The sequence below is a fragment of the Bombina bombina genome, chromosome 4 (assembly GCF_027579735.1).
Source record: "Bombina bombina isolate aBomBom1 chromosome 4, aBomBom1.pri, whole genome shotgun sequence".
Lineage (NCBI taxonomy): Eukaryota > Metazoa > Chordata > Amphibia > Anura > Bombinatoridae > Bombina > Bombina bombina.
In genome coordinates this window covers 206,155,439-206,174,596 of record NC_069502.1, presented here as the reverse complement: position 1 = coordinate 206,174,596, position 19,158 = coordinate 206,155,439, and the positions used below count along the sequence as shown (strand labels likewise).

At 37.5% G+C, this 19,158-nt stretch overlaps 1 long non-coding RNA gene across 1 annotated transcript; it reads left to right on the top strand.

Annotated features, from left to right (window-relative positions):
- The first annotated feature begins 497 nt into the window (after positions 1 to 497).
- Positions 498 to 11,757, top strand: LOC128656078 (uncharacterized). The gene is made up of 2 exons (XR_008401968.1): positions 498 to 810; positions 11,516 to 11,757. It is a non-coding gene; the product is annotated as an uncharacterized LOC128656078 (long non-coding RNA).
- Positions 11,758 to 19,158: the final 7,401 nt, after the last annotated feature.

The following is a 19,158-nucleotide window of genomic DNA, read 5'->3' as shown; positions in this document are numbered from 1 at the left end:
TTCTAACTTGTTAATGGTAACTTTTACCGTCCTTGTAAAGGCAGACCCGTTCTCGAGTTGTAGCTACAACAAAAAGAAAACACAAACTATTTAGAGGTACAATAGCAATACCAAACATCCTAGTTCGTTATTGCACGTGACCTACACACTCGTGTGTGTGTGTGTGTATATATATATATATATATATATATACACGGGATAATTTAGGTTCGCTGCTTACTTACCCGTATGCATATATGAGAGGAAACCATATAGCTGAACTACGTAGCAGATACCACCTTATGGTTTGCAAAGCTTCTCTAGCGATCCGTTTCTATAACAACTCATTTACCCCTCCTCTAAATCAGCCCAAAATCCTTTGGACCTTACAGATTCACTCCCTTTTCTCCCGCCCGTTTCCATAGTGATACTCTGGGACCCGCCCCCTCCCATCTTCACGCTGTTCAGGCACCAGAGGGCGCTAGCTCCCTGGACAAGCACCGCCGCCATTCCGGTGAACGAGATACCGCCAGATGGCGGCTTAGGATTGCTGCTCCCTGTCAGGCGCGGCCCGGGGCTTATTCGTGTTATTATTATTATTTTATATTTATTGCATATCCAAAAGACACTGTGTAATATAATTAGATCTACATAGTTGCCTATAGCAACGTTTTACGCACAGTTGTTTTGGTGGCCGTGGGGCCTGGCCGGGATTTTAACCCTCATTCTGCCGTCTCCTTTGTGTACCTCTCATTGGGATTAATTTATATTTTAACCGACTCCCTGGGACGGATTTAGGTTCCATGAAGAGACCCGGAATGCCTAGTTGAGGTGAGTAGGTTTAATAAATGTGAAGGCCTGAGCGCGGGAATTGGAAGGGTCTTGGGCTTCCCGCCACCGGCTGACACCGGCACTTTCCTCCTCCCACTAGCGGGATGTACCGAGGGGGAGCGGCCTGTGTTTGGGGAAGTATCAGTTGTGACTGACTCTTTATATATGTATGTAAATTTATGCTAGTGATCATTATTAAACAGTGTCGTCTACATGTCTAAGATTGTCAGCTCTTTTGGTTAGTTGTCACTGAACTATTTGTGTAACTTAACATATGCCTGACTCTCCTTATGACATCTGACTATGGTTGCTATTGTAAACAATAAAGGTTAATGTCTGCAGAGGTGTTTTTATTGAGTTTAGATATAGAATACTACAATCAGGACTTATCTAAGTTTGAGTGATTGCGTTTCATATTTGATTGCTATAGTAGTTAATTAAGGCTGGTAAGTAGCACACTTAGAATTCATGTTTGGTATCTGAAAGTTGTATCAACCCAAATAAACAGCATGCATTATAGTTTGTGGTAGTTTATGGATCTAAAAAGTTACCTGTTCCATAAAATCTCTTTATTTTTAAAGTCCTTATTCGATTTTGCCTTTTACCTACTACAGGGCAGTAGGTTGCAGTCAAGAACTGTCACCCTCTTCTCTGTATTAAGGACAGTTTGTACACACTTATAGCACCTCCTGTCTCGTAATCTATTTACTTTGTGCACGTGATGTGGACTAATGCAGCTTTACTCTGTGAAAGCACATGTGATGTGTTTTAAATTCTCCCTCTCATTTTGCTGTCTTCTCATATTTAATATCCCCAGGTATACTTAAATACAGTATCACTTGTTTTAATTCCAGAAATCTTTTAATATTTAAAATATTGGGTGTTATATATTTGTTTGCAGTATGATTATTTTTTTTTTTAACATTGTGGTCTGAGCAATTCTAATGTTTATGGTTTTTAATGAATGTAATGTTTGTATTCCTATACTTTAGGATTGCACTTTTTTTTTTTTTTTTCTTTCTTTAAATAAAAATTTAAGAACGGACGCAGAGAATTAACAGGTTAATGTGCCATAATATAATGCAGATATATGGTTTGTGTGTGTATTTATTACCCATACTTTTATATAACACTTGTCATGTACAGAGCTGTGATGACTCCACTTAAGAAACCTATGGCAGTATTTACGTATATAACTTCAGCTTGCGATGGACACCAAATTTAAAGGGACGTAATACTCATATGCTAAATCACTTGAAACTGATGCAGTATAACTGTAAAAAGCTGACAGGAAAATATCACCTAAATTCTGTGTAAAAAGTTATACTCAGGTGATGCCCAGCTGCAGGTAAAAAAAAATGAAGAAATGAACAGCAGCCAATCAGCATCAACAGTGCTGAGGTCATGAACTTTTACTGTGATCTCATGAGATTTCACTTAACTCTCATGAGATTATATAGTAAACTTCCTTACACTGAATAGGGAAATAAGATGAGTGTGCACGTAAGCTCGCCCCTTCCGCTGTCCCGGGACAGACATACTGATTTGCTGCTTAGAAGTCCTTTACAATGGGATGTGAATACTGAGGAACTTTTGAGGTAAAATATCTTTCTTTTTTACATCGAGATGTTCAGGTGATATTTTCTAGTTGGCTTTTTACAGCTATGCTGCATCACTTTCAAGTGTTTAAACATTTGAGGATCATGGCCCTTTCTGGGAAAAAGGAGGAACAGAAAAAGGACCGTGAAAGCCAGTGGGTCAGAAGAAAGTGTATGTTGGGGTGGCAAGGGATAGATACCAGCCACAGACGTGTAGATGTGAGGGTTGCATTAGTGCATCTTGAGTTTTAAAGTAATTAAAGGGACAGTATACTCAATTTTTATTTAAAAAGAAAATCCCTTTATTACTCATTCCCCAGTTTTAAATAATTACCACTGTTATATTATGTTTAACCTCTGTGATTACCTTGTATCTAAGCTTCTGCAGACTACCCCTTCTGTTTTCTTGAAAGGCTCAAATTTTAGCCAGTCAGTGCTGACTCCTATGTAATTCCACGGCAGTGAGCTCAATGTTCTCTATATGCTACACATGAATGAATACTGTCAATATGCACTGTATTAAGAGGCATCCTTAAAGGACTTAGAAATTAGCAGATGAGTCTACTTAGGTTTAGCTTTCAACAAAATACAATGAGAAACAAGCAAATTTAATAATAAAAGTAAATTGGAAAGTTGTTTAAAATTGCATGCTTTATCTGACTCATAAAAGTTTAATTTTGACTTGACTGTCCCTTTTAAGTTTCCAAAGTTTTCCTGCTTCCTACACTTCCCTGCGCTGAATAGCGCAATGTTCCACAACTTAAAAAAAATATAAATCCCTTTTATAACAAAAACATAAATTAATAAATCCTGCTTTTCGTCCTCAACTGTGCACAATTTTTAAAAGTTGTGTGTGCATGGATGATTGATGACAAGAAAGAAGTATAATACGGAAGCTAGGAGTAATGGAAAAATCTTGCTTAAAAACTGGAGGGTTGGTAGCCCCACTAGCCATACATAACAGGGAAATATTATTTGTGTATTAAGAAAGCAAACCATTGTTTGTGACCAATTATGTAGATAGTTATGTCAATGGGGGTAGCATTTTTTGGAGTTATTCTAATAAAGTGTAAACTTTTAATAAATATTACTTATAGTCCTGTATTGCCCATATAATTTAAACTTTAACAAATGCCTTCTGCATTATAGAACATATTGATTAGTACACCTCCTTGACTGTTTTTCATTCCCCCTTTTTTATTGAGGTAAGACCAACCAGTGAGGTTGTATCACCTGAGCATTATAACTCCCTGAACACACGCTTGCATTATCTCTAGACATTTGTTGCATGGTGCTATACCAAAGTAATTGAGGGGTTGGCAGTTTTGTGCTGTTGTAAGGTTGTGCCTAATGCATGATCTTCCATTCTGAAACCCATGGAACTATAGCCTATATAGTTTCACATCTTGCTTTTGAATTCTTCTAATATTTAAACATAACCTTTCTATACATTTGTAGCAGTTGTAATGTGGTATGTAAGCTTTGAGTTGGGGGTTGGAAGCACAGTATAGAGGTCATTCACCAAGTAAGTCAAAGTGGGGCTGCAACAACTAATCGCTAAGATTGATCATAAAAAACAATTGTCAATGAATCTTATCAGTTAGGTGGTCAGCGGTTAGTTGCACGGCACAAGCTGCTTCAATCCGAAGACCATCAAATGATGATGAGATTTGTTGACTATTTTTTATGATCGATCTTACCCATTAGTTGTTTCAGCCCTACATCAAAGTTGTTGATGGCTTAAAGTGAAGGTCAATTTCAGGCCTATGGACTAGTGAAATGTATTCAATAACACCCTCATTCTAGTTGCTAACTTTATTTTTCACAAAACGTACTTTTTATAAAAAAATATTAGTATACTTTTCGTTTGCATTGCGACTCCTCCCCTCTACCACTTCCTTATTCAGCATTAGTGACGTAGCAAGCGTTCCCACACGCTTGCTACGTCAGTGAAAAGCTTGTGCACAAGATTTACAAGAAAATGTGCATGTGTATTTGCATCGGAATCGCGCATGTGTGAAAGTGTGGTTGCGTAAGTGATGTATCCAAATAAGAAGCAGGAAGTGCAATATGCAGGCGTCTCATGAACGAGCCTGATAGCTCTATGACGCTATTGAGGGCGTAACGCATGCGCATAAGTTATTAGTGACGTTGCGAGAAAGGGGGCTGAATGCTCCGGGGGGAAATGGACATTGGAGAATCGAATATCACATTTCTGTCAAAGTAGGCAAGATGGCGGGCGGACGAAAAAAGAGAAATGGAGTGAAAATAAAAGTAAAAAAATAGAAGGTATGATTAAAATGTAAGATAAATGATGAATGAACGTTAAACTCATTTCAGATCAACTGCAAAATGGCGTGAACGAGTCACCTGGACTTGACCTTCACTTTAAAGGACCACTATATACAGTAGAATTGCATCATTAACAAGTGCATAATATAAAGACAATGTAATAACTCTTACTCTGAATTTTAAGTAAGCAGTAGAATTTCACAAATGTATATTTTACACATTTGCTGGCCCCCTGTATCATGTGAAAGGCATTAGCCAATTAAAAACTAGTATATGTATACCCTATGAACTTATGCTCAGTAGGAGCTAGTACCTCAAAAAGTGAGTATATAAAAATAATGAAATATTTGATAATAGAAGTAAATTACAAAGTCTCTTAAAACTGCAATCTCTATCTGAATCATAAAGGTTTAATTTTGACTTTAGTGTCCCTTTTAATTTTATGGTAAGATCTTGCCAGTTTCAGCTGTTAAATATAACACCATGTTTGGTTACATTGACATTTTTCTTTTTAATTGTTTAGATGGCTATATCTCTTTACCAACCCCCACTAGTGAGTTTATTTTTTTATGTTATCTCTTGTCTACATGGTGTTTCTATGGAGCATACAAGCATTTATATTTTAATGGGACATTGTACACTAGATTTTTGTTTTGTTTTGTTAAGCCATTTATATAGCCCATCTTGGGAGTGTTTTTGTGACAATGTATAGTTTTTTTTTTTTCTTCTTATTTTTAATAACATTGTGCTGGTTTTCAGACTCCTAACCAAGCCCCAACGTTTTACATGTATACTGATGTAATGAGACTCTTCATATGCAGAGGAGGAGGGGTAGTGTCTGGTCTTCCTGCTTTCCCAGCCCCTTTCAGTGGGTGTCCCAGCCTAACCCCATCAACTGTTCTAAACTGGCAGCTTCTAAGTATGTTTTTAAAAAAGTTTTATATTAGGCTTTTATATCAGTATCTCTGCATGTTCTTCTTTACTTATTTATAGTAATCTGTTGCATGCAGTTATATGAAAATTGTTGTACACTGTCCCTTTTAATTATAGATGGTTGTTTCAACAGGCTAAATCAGCTAGCTGTTTGCAAGCAAATGAATACACTCCTGCAGGTAAAATGGTTTATAGTGAACCCATTAAAGGGAAAAAAAACAGTACACTGTCCCTTTTATTTAAAGGGACATGCTTATTCAATGGACATAAAATAGGTTGAGAGAGACAAAATATTATATCTACTTTAATTACTTTACCTGCAAATTTATACTGCAGTGCCTCACTATTAACCTTTTTTTTTTCTTTTTTTTCTGAATTGTAAAGCTCTAACTCCCCCCCCCCCCCCCCCCCCCAATTCCTTTTATGGCTGTATCTATATCTACTGCTGTTTTGGTAGAATACAAAAATGCATAGGGATTATCTGCTGGAGCATGCCATTGTTGAAATACAATGCCTATGTCTAAACACTGATGTGGGTGGAGTTGGCTGCTCCAGGCAGCTTAGCTATGTAATTCAATTTGCTTACTTCTGAAAATTATTATAAAATACTTGCCAGCAATTTTTAAACCATTTTTTAATTCAAACTATTTGTAATTAATTAGCCCTTTTAGGATATGCATCTCAACCTGTTTCATGTCCCTTTTAAATAATAAAGTAATTTTAATTTATTGAAACATTTTAGTGCAGTAATGTTACTTGGTAACTTATTTAACCATGCAAAGGGTTTAGACACAATGCATCTTTTGCATTTAAAACAGCTGGTTTTGCCTGTGTTCTGGTAAGAGGGCGAACTTTGGAAAAGAGCGGACCATGTCACTTCCTGTGACGTTACATCAGCTGTTATCCAAATTTTGGACCTAATGCGCATGTGTGCCAGCGTCATCACATACCTTGCCGCATACGTCACTGGTAAAATATTTAGAGCGTCGTTATTAAATCACTGCAATCAGGCTTACCTTAACTATATCAGGCACTGTCAGCATTTTCTAGTTCTCATCATCCTCTAGAAAAAAATAAACTGAACATACCTCAGGGCAGTTAATTCTGCAGGCCGTTCTCCCAGCTGAAGTTTCCTCATACTCTTCAGTTATGTGTGAGAACAGCAGTGGACCTTAGTTACAACCTGCTAAGAATCATCAAAAACCTCAGGCAAATTCTTCTTCTAATTTCTGGCTGAGGTAAAAAAAACAGTACAACGCCGGCACCGTTTAAAAAAACAAACAAACTTTTGATTGAAGATAAACTACACTAATTCACCACATCGCTCTAGCTACTTCCCTTGTCGAGAGCTGCAAGAGAATGACTGGGGGTGGCAGTTAGGGGAGGAGCTATATAGACAGCTCTGCTCTGGGTGATCCTCTTGCAGCTTCCTGTTGGGATGGAGAATATCCCACAAGTAATGGATGAATCCGTGGACTGGATACACCTTACAAGAGAAATTTAGAGCTGTGAAATTCTGGAACCCTTTCTACGCATGCGTGGGATTTTGTATCGCAAATGGTGCGCTCATGGAAAGCTGTTCGGCTCCTTGGCAATATTCGGAACTCTGCCCCTCACTGCAACTACTCCTATATATATCTATATATTGCAGATTGTACTTTTTGAGCCCATGGGGGTGCAACGTACCCAATTTATTAATCCACATGGCCTACTTTTTTTTTTTTTAAATTAAATTTACCCCTATTGCAACGTATAAAGGCCCTTAGAACATTATCTAGCACCATAAACCTTAATTGGTGAATCTGATGTCACTTCTCAGGCAAATGGGAAGTACTGGGAGATGTGCTAATTTAGGATTATGAATAGTTGATTTACGTTGTCCAATGCATTCCTTCATCTATTGGGTAGTCTCTCCTACATATAAGCCACATGGGCGCTTTAGCGTATAGACAACCTGATTCCACAAACCCAAAATCATCCAACCTTTTTATAGGGAATTTTTTTAACCTGAATATGGGTGACAAATGGTATTGCCACTAATAATGCTGTTATAATGTGAACAGCTAAGGCAGGGAAATATACCACATTATTAGGCTTACAAACAAACTGCTTATGCTGTCTTGCTGGTTGCTTAGCCATAGCCAGCTGTCTTCCAATGGTGTTTCCTTTACTAAAAGCTGCATGAGGATCCAGTAATTCCTCAATAGTGGGCTGGGCATGGAATCCCTTAACAGCCTTTTTTTTTTTTTTTTTTTTTTTACAAATAATTTTGATATGCCCTTATTATAGCCAACAATGTTCATAGCACTTTTGTTAAATGTGTGGAACTGTGGCCAGACCAACAGGAGGGGCATTAAAGTGTGGTAATGTTAGTTATGGAAAGCAAACCGTAGACGCTGATGATCCCTGCCAATGGGCATATGAATGTATGTGCCCTTGAGATTGGTCTGTAAGTCTCTGCCTTCTTTGGAACAATGCAGAGTATGGATAAAGCCTTGTCCCTGTTTTAAAGACAAGTACTGGTAACCTTTCTCTCTTCCTCCAGACCCTAAAAACGTTGAATTAAGGCCTTAATAGGATTTTTGGACGTGAGACAAACTGAATCATTCTGGATGAGGTCTGGATCGAAATCCTATTCTGTAACCCTGATAAAAGGTGGTTTTGCACCCAAGGCTCCTGGACAGGACAAAATCAGGCCTTCTGAAAAAGATTCAAAATGCCCCCTACCAGGACAGTCTGGTTTGGGTCTGCACCTTCATGTAGATTTAGAGTTTGAATTGGATGGCTTGTTTTACATATTCTAGGCTCAAGAAATAAAATAGTGGACCAAATGATGAATTAGGAAAACAAATCTACACATACTAGTGCAAAGGAGAAAATAGAACGGTTTATACAGAGGTTGTAAATATATTAATTTCCCAATAGAATGTATAAACACTGAACACTAGAAAAAAATCATGTGGTGACTACACTGTATCTTCATGAATAGAAATTTATAAATGTAAAAGCATTGTGAAGGCTGTTGTACAGTGTGTGTGTGTATATATGTATGTATGTGTGTATATATATATATATATATATTATATATACACACACACACTACTCCTGAGCATAAGGCGTAAATATTGTGTGTTCTACAGCACATAATCAAAAGCTGACTAATCAGAAAATGTGTGTGCATAATTATTGTATTACAGTGTTCACTGTTGCAAATAATAAAATCATAATCATCTATTTAAGAAGTTATAGATATATACTCATAAACAAATACATTGAATGCACTTTGTGCAAGGAATTACTCATATTCTGTTGAATTAAAGGGACAGTCAACACCAGAATTTTAGTTGTTTAAAAAGATAGATAATCCCTTTATTACCCATTCCCCAGTTTTGCAAAACCAACACTGTTATATTAATACACTTTTTACTTCTGTGACTAACTTGTATTTAAGCATCTTCTGACCGCCCATAATCACATGACTTTTAGTTATCTATTGACTTGCATTTTAGCCTATTATGCTATCTATATGGCCTACATGAGCTTGCTCTCCCCTGCTGTGAAAAGTAAATAAAATAGAGGTGGCCTTCAAGGGCTTAGAAATTATCATATGAGCCTTCCTAGGTTTGCTTTCATCTAGAATACCAAGAGAACAAAGCAACATTGTTGATAAAAGTAAATTGGAAAGTTGTTTAAAATGACATGCCCTATTTGACAAATGAAAGTTTGTGTTTTTTTTTTTGTTTGTTTTTTTTTGGACTTGAATGTCCCTTTAACATGTATACACTAAAGAATGTTAATATAACAAATCATATTCGGTCTATACATATTTCAAGCTAGAGAAAATAAAATTATCTTGGGTACTTCTGCACAGAAAATAATCAGAATCTGACCATGCAGAATTAGTATATAGATATCAAAGCATGTGGTAGTGTATTGTGTGCCCTACTCAACATGAACTATGTAATTTAAAAGTCTGCAGATAAAAATGTATGAGTACTACCTCATAACAAGTAAGCCTGAGAATAAAAGCCTATCTATATATCAATGGAGACATACTCTATGAATCCTCAATTCCCACGGGATGAATATAACATATTTTAATTGCAAAAATTGTAGCAGGCTAACCAAAATGCATAATATGTGATGTGACACACACAAATTACATAATGTGCTGGTGGGCAAACCAGTCTGCAAATTAAAGGGCCACTGTAAGTAAATATTTTCTATGCCTCTTACTAACTACCCCAAATACGCTTTTTATCAATAGCATTTCATTAACATATCTCTACCGTATATCAGAAATCTTGTCTGCAAATTTAATTGTTTTCCAAACCCACTTCGTGGGTATCCTTTGCTCTGTACCAATCCGTTTACAATACCTAGGTTTCAAAATGGCGCTTTAAACACAAAGTTATTGGTTTAAGTATTTTGAACATGCAGTGCTGAAAATAGTGGGCAGGATAACGTGACATCGGCGAATAAAAAAATATAACTTTTAGAACGTTATGAAACTTCATTTTGGAGAAAATATAGGTCAGTAGGTTTTATTTAATGTTAACTTTAATATGTTAGTTGTTTAGCTTAAACATTATAGAAACATAGAAACATAGATATTGACGGCAGATAAGAGCCATAGGCCCAGCAAGTCTGCCCCACCTTACCTAACAGTATAAACTTATCTAGTTCGTAGGATAGCCCTATGCTTGTCCCATGCATTTTTAAAGTCCCCCACAGTGTTTGTTGCTACTACCTCTTGAGGAAGTTTATTCCATAAATCAATCACTCTTTCTGTAAAGAAGTGCTTCCTCAAATTACTCCTGAATCTACTACCCTTTAGCTTGAGCTCATGACCCCTTGTTCTTGAATTTTCCATTTTATGTAAAATACCCACAGCCTCAGTTTTACTAAACCCTTTAATGTACTTGAAAGTTGCTATCATATCACCTCTTTCCCTTCTCTCCTCTAAGCTATACATATTTAGGTCATTGAGCCTATCCTGGTAAGTTTTATTTTTTAGACCATGTACCATTTTGGTAGCCCTCCTTTGCACAGATTCAAGTTTGTTAATATCCTTCTGAAGATATGGCCTCCAGAACTGCACACAATACTCAAGATGAGGCCTAACTAATGATCTATAAAGTGGCATAAGAACCTTACTATTTCTGCTGCAAATACCTCTACCAATACATCCAAGCATTCTGCTAGCCTTACTCGCTGCCTTACTACATTGCTTACTAAGTTTTAAATCATCTGAAATAATAATTCCCAAGTCCTGTTCCTCGTCTGTAACAGAAAGTAATCCTTTAAGCACATAGGTTCCATCAATTGTTGATACTGAAAAGGGGACAGGACTGCCCGGCTCTATAGTACATAGAGAGAAGTATTTTATAGCAGGAACAGTGACAACCTACCGTATGTTTAAAGAAAACAGCCATACACAGGATTAGTTTGTTAACACATTGCTCAGAATATGTATTCCCTCAGCTAATGTAAATTAACACCTACAGAGAAATATCTTACTGTATAGGGGTAGTCGCTCCTTTCAGAAACAAATTGTAGGGCCGTAGCGATTCTGAGGAGAAATGCTGCTGAGGGATACAACTCAAAGAGCCAAGTACTGCACCAAGCATACTGCCACAATTTCCTCTCACACTATAAGACTGAGCGCGTTACCTGCAATCCCCTGGCTATGGTATACAGTGTAAAATTATCTACAAATAGCTTCAGCGCGGAGAGTGCTGTAAATTTTCTTACCTGAAAGAAGCATTCCTCCACTGAGATTACCAGTAGGTCTGCAGCTGTATCCAGTAGAGCCCATCCAGTGCTATACAGATAACCGCAAACATTTGAGGAATTACCTTTTTTTTTTTTTTTCCTCACAGGGGGAGGCTAATGGACATGTCCCAGCAACACCTGAGGGTTGTTATGGCTGAAATACCACAGGCAGATGCTGTGCTCACAACCTGGTATCCCTATACCCCTGTCGTCTTGAATGGCATATCCAAGGGAGTAATGGGTCTTGCATATGTCTGAGCTCTCATAAAACAATCCTTTAAAGGATCATGCAAATGCAATGGAGTAGAATTACATAATAAGTGCATAATAAAAAAATATGATGCAATAACATGTGCTCTGAATGTATTTTTTCTCATTTTCCAGCCACCTGTATCATGTGACAGACATCAGACTAGTATACGTATACCCTGTGAGCTTGTGCGCATGCCCAGTAGGATCTTGTTCACCTGGAAAGTGTGAATTTAAAAACTGTGCAAAATTTAATAGATGTAAATTGAAAGTGTCTTAAAACTGAATGCTCTATCTGTCTCATACGTAGAGCTGCAACAATTAATCGATTATAAAAATAGTCGTCAACGAATTTCATAACATAATAGTTGGTTTGCAATGAGTTGGTCTGTGCACAGCACCAGCTGCTTCACTGGATTTATTTGAAATGATGTGCACTATTCTGTTGCACAATTATTAGCTGATCGCTTGGTATTGCTGATTATATGTACCATATAGCTAAATATGAGGCTTTGTCCTGTTATTGATATATAGTCCTTAGCGCTTTTAGCTTTTTTGTTTTTTTGTTGTGTGTGTGTGTGTTTTTTTTTTTTTTTTTTTTTTTTTTTTTATTAATTGTAATATGTACCAAATTCAACCTCTAAGTATATATCTGTTATTTTAAGTGCGGACTAGATATTTCCCCAACCTTTTTATAGCTTGTAATTTACCATTGCATATAGATATTCAAGATATTTCTATGTTAGAATGAAGTCCATGCTTACTTTAACAGGCCCCTTGCATTGGTGGAGAGATAACAAAGATAAATATCCCACCTTGGTGATATTAGCAAAAACCCTACTTTATGCACCTCAACACCATCTGTGCGCCTCTTCTCTGCTGCAGGCAAAATAACTTGCAAAAAGAGTCTGTCTCGGCCAGGAGCATGTGAGTGAATAACAATGTTATTAGCAGTGATAGTCTACATCTTTTGTAGTTCTACCACATTCAGGCCACCAAAAAAGTCTTCTGCTGCCAGTTAAAAAAAAATTGGATGAACAGTTGTATTAATGTAAAGTTTTAGTCTGAAGTAACTCAGTATGTGGATTTTATTTTAAATATAGGATTAAAAATCTGATTAGTCGAAAAAATAATCGGATGATTAATCGATTATGAAAATAATAGTTTATTGTAGCCATATTATTTTGACTTGAGTGTCCCTGTTAATGACTAGTTGGAACACCTCTATCTTCAATTTATCTCCTTGAGGCAAAGAACAAACTGAGTAGTGGTGGAAGGGAATAAAAGCACTTCTAGTTGCATGTATTACATTCCACACGGCAAGGTTTCCTGTGGACTCTCTTATGAGAAGGCAGACTTACCATACTGAACCATTAACCACTTCGCTGCTGAGCCATTTTTACTCCCCTGTGTTGGCGCTGTTTTTAGTTCTTTGGCCCTCATTGCAATTTCACTTTTTTTTTTTTTTAATAGCAGGCCTAGAATTTTAGAAAATATCGTAAGTTGCATTACAGAATATCCTGATTAGCCAGAGTGATGGCTTAACTAATTTGACAATTTATGCATGCTATAAATGATTGTACAGTTATCCTATATAGAAACAAAATTATCACTTGTGCTTTCATTATCAAATTTATTTAGATAATTATTTTGATTCAGATAGCGCATGCAACTTTCTAATTTACTCCTAATCAATTTTTCTTTGTTCTTTTAGTATCTATTTTAAAAAGCAGGAATATAGACTTGGGAGAGAGCCATATTTTTTTTTTCCCCAAGCACCCTGGGTAGCACTTGTTGATTGGCACTTAAAGGTATTTCCATGAAGGGGAAGGGTGTTTCTAACAGAGCCCCCATCTCTCCCTTGTTTGTGTCAAGTGAGCCCTCATATGAACGGCAGACTCGGGTCTTTCAAATGACACTACTTCCTTTAGCATAAAAGGAGGGTGAAATGGGGGCTCTGTTTGAGCCCCTCACCCCATAGGTTAAACATCACATTTAAGAGCAGGTTATTGCTGTTTTTAAGGTAATGATCTGCATCTTACAGGGGCATGCAACTCTTTTGAAAAGGAAGACTCATCTCTTTCAAGTGAGGGGTCTCTTGTGCCTTTTAAAATGCATGTAATTGCCGGATATGACCCCTCATTTGAAAGAGCAGACTACCCTCCTATTTTTTTTTTTATTTTTTTTTTTGAGCGATCACTTGTTCCTCTTACACAAGTGGGACGAGATTGGGGTCTCTGAGCCCCCACCACTTGGGGTAATTATCACATTTAAATCAGCAATAACTTGTTCTTAAGAGTATTGATTTGCATCGTTTGACTCCTTGTTTTTAAGACAAGACTCCCCTTTTTCAAGTGAAGTGAATCTTGCTCCTTTTTTAAATGCAGGTTTTTCTCTGAAAATGGTAACATAAAGCGGGTACAAAACTTAAAGGGACACTGAACCCAAAAGAATGAATCCTTGTTCTCCCCCCCCCCTGGGGGGGTTTAGCCTCTTTGCATAAACATCACGGCCCGGGGGGGGAAGCAAGGATTCGTTCTTTTAAGAATCTTCATCTGTCAATCAATTTGACAAAATGCCGGGCGGGAGAGATGCGCTAATTGTTGGAGTTCTCAAAAGGTAAAGATATTCTTTTAAAAAATAATGAAATTAAAATTATACAAAATTTGAATTTAAACCCACCCTCATTTTGCAAAGTTTATCCAATGTTGAGGGGCAGTTACGTGAAGTTGACCTTCAGTTTAAATGGACACTCAAGTTAAATTACTTTCCTTATTCAGAATAGAGCACACAACTTTCTAATTTACTTACATTTTTTATATGTACACTTTCTAAGGCACCAGCACTTACTCAGCATGTTCAAGATTCGCAGAATATAGGTATATGCATTTTGTGATTGGCTGATGACTGTCACATGATGCTTTGGGAGGGAAAATAGAACTAACATTTTTCAGAAATCTACTACTCATTTGAAAGTTAAACTTAATGTTTTTACATTCCCTTTTATTATGCATTTACTGATTATGCTATTATACTGTGTTTAGTGGTCCTTTTTAATATAAATCATTGCTATATGTATTGTTAAAATGGATTTTACCTTTTTTATTTATATTAGTTCATTTGTGCAGTGTCATTACTTCCTGTCACAGCCCTAGGAGGAGGAGGGGCCTGTGACGAATCAAACCTCAACGTCACAATAGAGGGGTGTGGGCATGAAGGGGTTAATGGCACACAACTCTGGTTCCCTTAACCTTGCAATTCTACAAAAGGACCTTAAAAGGGATACCACATTAAACCCCAAATCCGGTCCGCACTGCTCTTATATGCTGCCACCACCAACACTTTTAAATTAAAGGGGGCGTCTTGGAACCCCTAAACACTCACACAATTTAACAATTAGGTAACATGCTTTTAACCTTGTCTCAACTGCAGTGTGAATTTGGATATTGGAGCCCAAAAGACGGAATTAGATTTTCTACGTGTTTAATAACAAAAATATCAATACGGGTTACACAGTGCAAAATTAAGACATTCAAAATAACATACAATTGCAAAGATACAATTCTTTAAAAAGAATAGGGGGGCATAAAATAGAAACACAATATCTTACTGGTTTTGGTCCCCAGGGCAGTTCTGCCCACAAGTCTTTCTGTTACATATTTAAACCAAACTTTCTTTGTCTTGTCAAAGACAACGCCCTGGTTATAATTTACGAGTCCAGCCAATGCAAACAAGTCTTAGCTCCCACTATCAGTCTCCAAGGGGAGGAGCGTTCTGCATTCCTACACACAGTTACACTAGGCGAAGGAGGGGGTCTCAGCCTACATCTTTTCTGAAAGCAGGTTTCACACACAGAAAAAGGCAATTCACATTAACCTTTTCCAGGCTGAAACACAATACCACCTCTGCCGGATTGCCAATCCAGGTATCAACTACTCCACATGATTGTATCATGACAGGGCCTCTGCAGGAAGGTTTCTTAGCCTGATGAGACAACTTCTATGCTGGATTACTTTAACCCCTTAATGACCGCAGCACTTTTCCATTTTCTGTCCGTTTGGGACCAAGGCTATTTTTACATTTTTGCGGTGTTTGTGTTTAGCTGTAATTTTCCTCTTACTCATTTACTGTACCCACACATATTATATACCGTTTTTCTCGCCATTAAATGGACTTTCAAAAGATACCATTATTTTCATCATATCTTATAATTTACTATAAAAAACATTATAAAATATGAAGGAAAAATGGAAAAAAACACACTTTTTCTAACTTTGACCCCCAAAATCTGTTACACATCTACAACCACCAATAAACACCCATGCTAAATAGTTTCTAAATTTTGTCCTGAGTTTAGAAATACCCAATGTTTACATCTTCTTTGCTTTTTTTGCAAGTTATAGGGCCATAAATACAAGTAGCACTTTGCTATTTCCAAACCACTTTTTTTCAAAATTAGCGCTAGTTACATTGGGACACTAATATCTTTCAGGAATCCCTGAATATCTATTGACATGTATATATTTTTTTTTTAGAAGACATCCCAAAGTATTGATCTAGGCCCATTTTGGTATATTTCATGCCACTATTTCACCGCCAAATGCGATCAAATAAAAAAAATTGTTCACTTTTTCACAAATTTTTTCACAAACTTTAGGTTTCTCACTGAAATTATTTACAAACAACTTATGCAATTATAGAATAAATGGTTGTAAATGCTTCTCTGGGATCCCCTTTGTTCAGAAATAGCAGACATATATGGCTTTGGCTTTGCTTTTTGGTAATTAGAAGGCTGCTAAATGCCACTGCGCACAATACGTGTATTATGCCCAGCATTGAAGGGGTTAATTAGGGAGCATGTAGGGAGCTTCTAGGGTTAATTTTAGCTTTAGTGTAGTGTAGTAGACAACCCCAAGTATTGATCTAGGCCCATTTTGGTATATTTCATGCCACCATTTCACCGCCAAATGCGATCAAAGTAAAAAAAAATGTTAATTTTTTCACAATTTTAGGTTTCTCACTGAAATTATTTACAAACAGCTTGTGCAATTATGGCACAAATGGTTGTAAATGCTTCTCTGGGATGCCCTTTGTTCAGAAATAGCAGACATATATGACTTTGGCGTTGCTTTATGGTAATTAGAAAGTCGCTAAATGCTGCTGCGCATCACACGTGTATTATGGCTAGCAGTGAAGGGGTTAATTAGGTAGTTTGTAGGGAGCTTGCAGGGTTAATTTTAGCTTTAGTGTAGAGATCAGCCTCCCACCTGACACATCCCACCCCCTGATCCCTCCCAAACAGCTCCCTTCTCTCCCCCACCCCACAATTGTCCCCGCCATCTTAAGTACTGGCAGAAAGTCTGCCAGTACTAAAATAAAAGTTTTTTTTTTTTTTTTTTTAAAAAAAAAAAAAAAAAAAAAAAAAAAGCATATTTACATATGCTGTGTTTAGGATCCCCCCCTTAACCCCCAACCTCCCTGATCCCCCCCAAAACAGCTCTCTACGCCTCCCTCTCAGCCTTATTGGGGGCCATCTTGGGTACTGGCAGCTGTCTGCCAGTACCCATTTTGAACAATCAAATGTTAATTATTATTTTTTTTTAATTTCTGTAGTGTAGCTCAATCGCCCCCCACCCCCCCCCCACCTAAATCACACAAGGGCTTTTTTATTTGTCCCACTTTGTGTTTTGGGGACACATTTTTTCCGTAGTGTAGCGGTTCCCACCCGCTCCCTCCCCGTGCACGCGCCCGCCCCCGCCCCCTCGTGCACGTGCGCACGCCCGCGCGCGCCCCCGGACTCCCCCGCCCACGATCCCGCCCCCCTCCACATGACCAGGGCCATCGATGGCCGCCACCCACCTCCCATACCGGCTCCCACCCACCAACGATACCGGCCATCGATGTCCGGTGCAGAGAGGGCCACAGAGTGGCTCTCTCTGCATCGGATGGCCGTGAAAGGTTATTGCAGGATGCCTCCATATCGAGGCATCACTGCAATAACCGGAAAGCAGCTGGAAGCGAGCAGGATCGCTTCCAGCTGCTTTCCACACTGAGGACGTGCAGGGTACGTTCTCAGGCATTAACTGCCTTTTTTCTGAGGACGTACCCTGCACGTCCTCAGTCGTTAAGGGGTTAAAGTGAATAGACTAGACAGAAGGGATTTTCAGAACTGACAGAATGAACAGGTTTTAACATTTCCACTCTTTTCACACTGAGGGCAGGAGCCACAGTGAGAAATTACAAAGCTAATTTTGAAAGAAAACTAGTGTTTTTTTGCTGTTGAAGATAATGTCCTCACACCACAATAAATAATGGCTAAGTGGCAAAAAGCACTTGAAAGGAAAAAAAGAAGCTCATTTTAGCACTCTTGCCTACTTCCAATCCAAAATTCAAACCGGCCATATACAGAAACATTGTTGTACAAACATATTTCATTAGAAAGATTCCACTGTCATACATAAATAGAAAACACTATAACAAAGTAATAAAAACAAATGACAAATGTATTACAAGTTTGTGTAGAAAGAGGGAAGCATGTAGCCACTGTAGCAGCTAAGAAATGTTATGCATGTAGGAGCAAAATAGCTGTGCACTGAGTTAAAAAGTAGTAAATGTTCTGATACTTGGTAGAAAAGCTTAAAGGGATAGTCAACACCAGAATTTTTGTTCTTTAAAAAGAAAGATAATCCCTTTATTACCCATTCCCCAGTTTTGCATAACTAACAATGTTATAGAAATACTTTTTAACTCTGATTACCTTTTATCTATGCCTCTGCAAACTGTCCCCTTATTTCAGTTATTTTGACAGACTTGTATTTTAGCCAATCAGTGCTATCTCCAGGGTAACTTCATGAGCTCAATGTTAGCTATATGAAACACATGATCTAATGCCCTCTAGTGGTCAAAATGCATTCAGATTAGAGGCAGTCTTAGTTGAAAGCTAAACCTAGAATACCAAGAGAACAAAGCAAAATTTTTGATAAATGTAAATTGGAAAGTTGTTTAAAATTACATTTCCTATTTAAATCAGTCTTTTTTTGACTGGACTGTCCCTTTAAAGGGATAGTCTAGTCAAAAATAAACTTTTATGATTCAGATAGAGCATGTACTTTTAGGCAACTTTCTAATTTACTTATATAAATTTTTCTTCGTTCTCTTGGTATCTTATTTAAAAAAGCTCGAAAGTAAGCTTTGGAGCCGGCCCGTTTTTGGTTCAGCACCTGGGTAGCGCTTGCTGATTAGATGGCTACATTTAGATACCAATCAGCAAGCACTACCAGGTGCTGAACCAATAATGGGCTGGCTTTTAAGCTTTACATTCCAGATTTATTTAAATAAAGATACCAAGAGAACAAAGATATTGATAATAGGAGTAAATTAGAAAGTTGCTTACAATTCCATGCTCTATCTGAATCATGAAAGTTTAATTTTGACACTACTATCCCTTTAATGCTACTAACAAGCCCTGTCTAAGGTGAAAAGAATCAAGCAGGCTCCATAT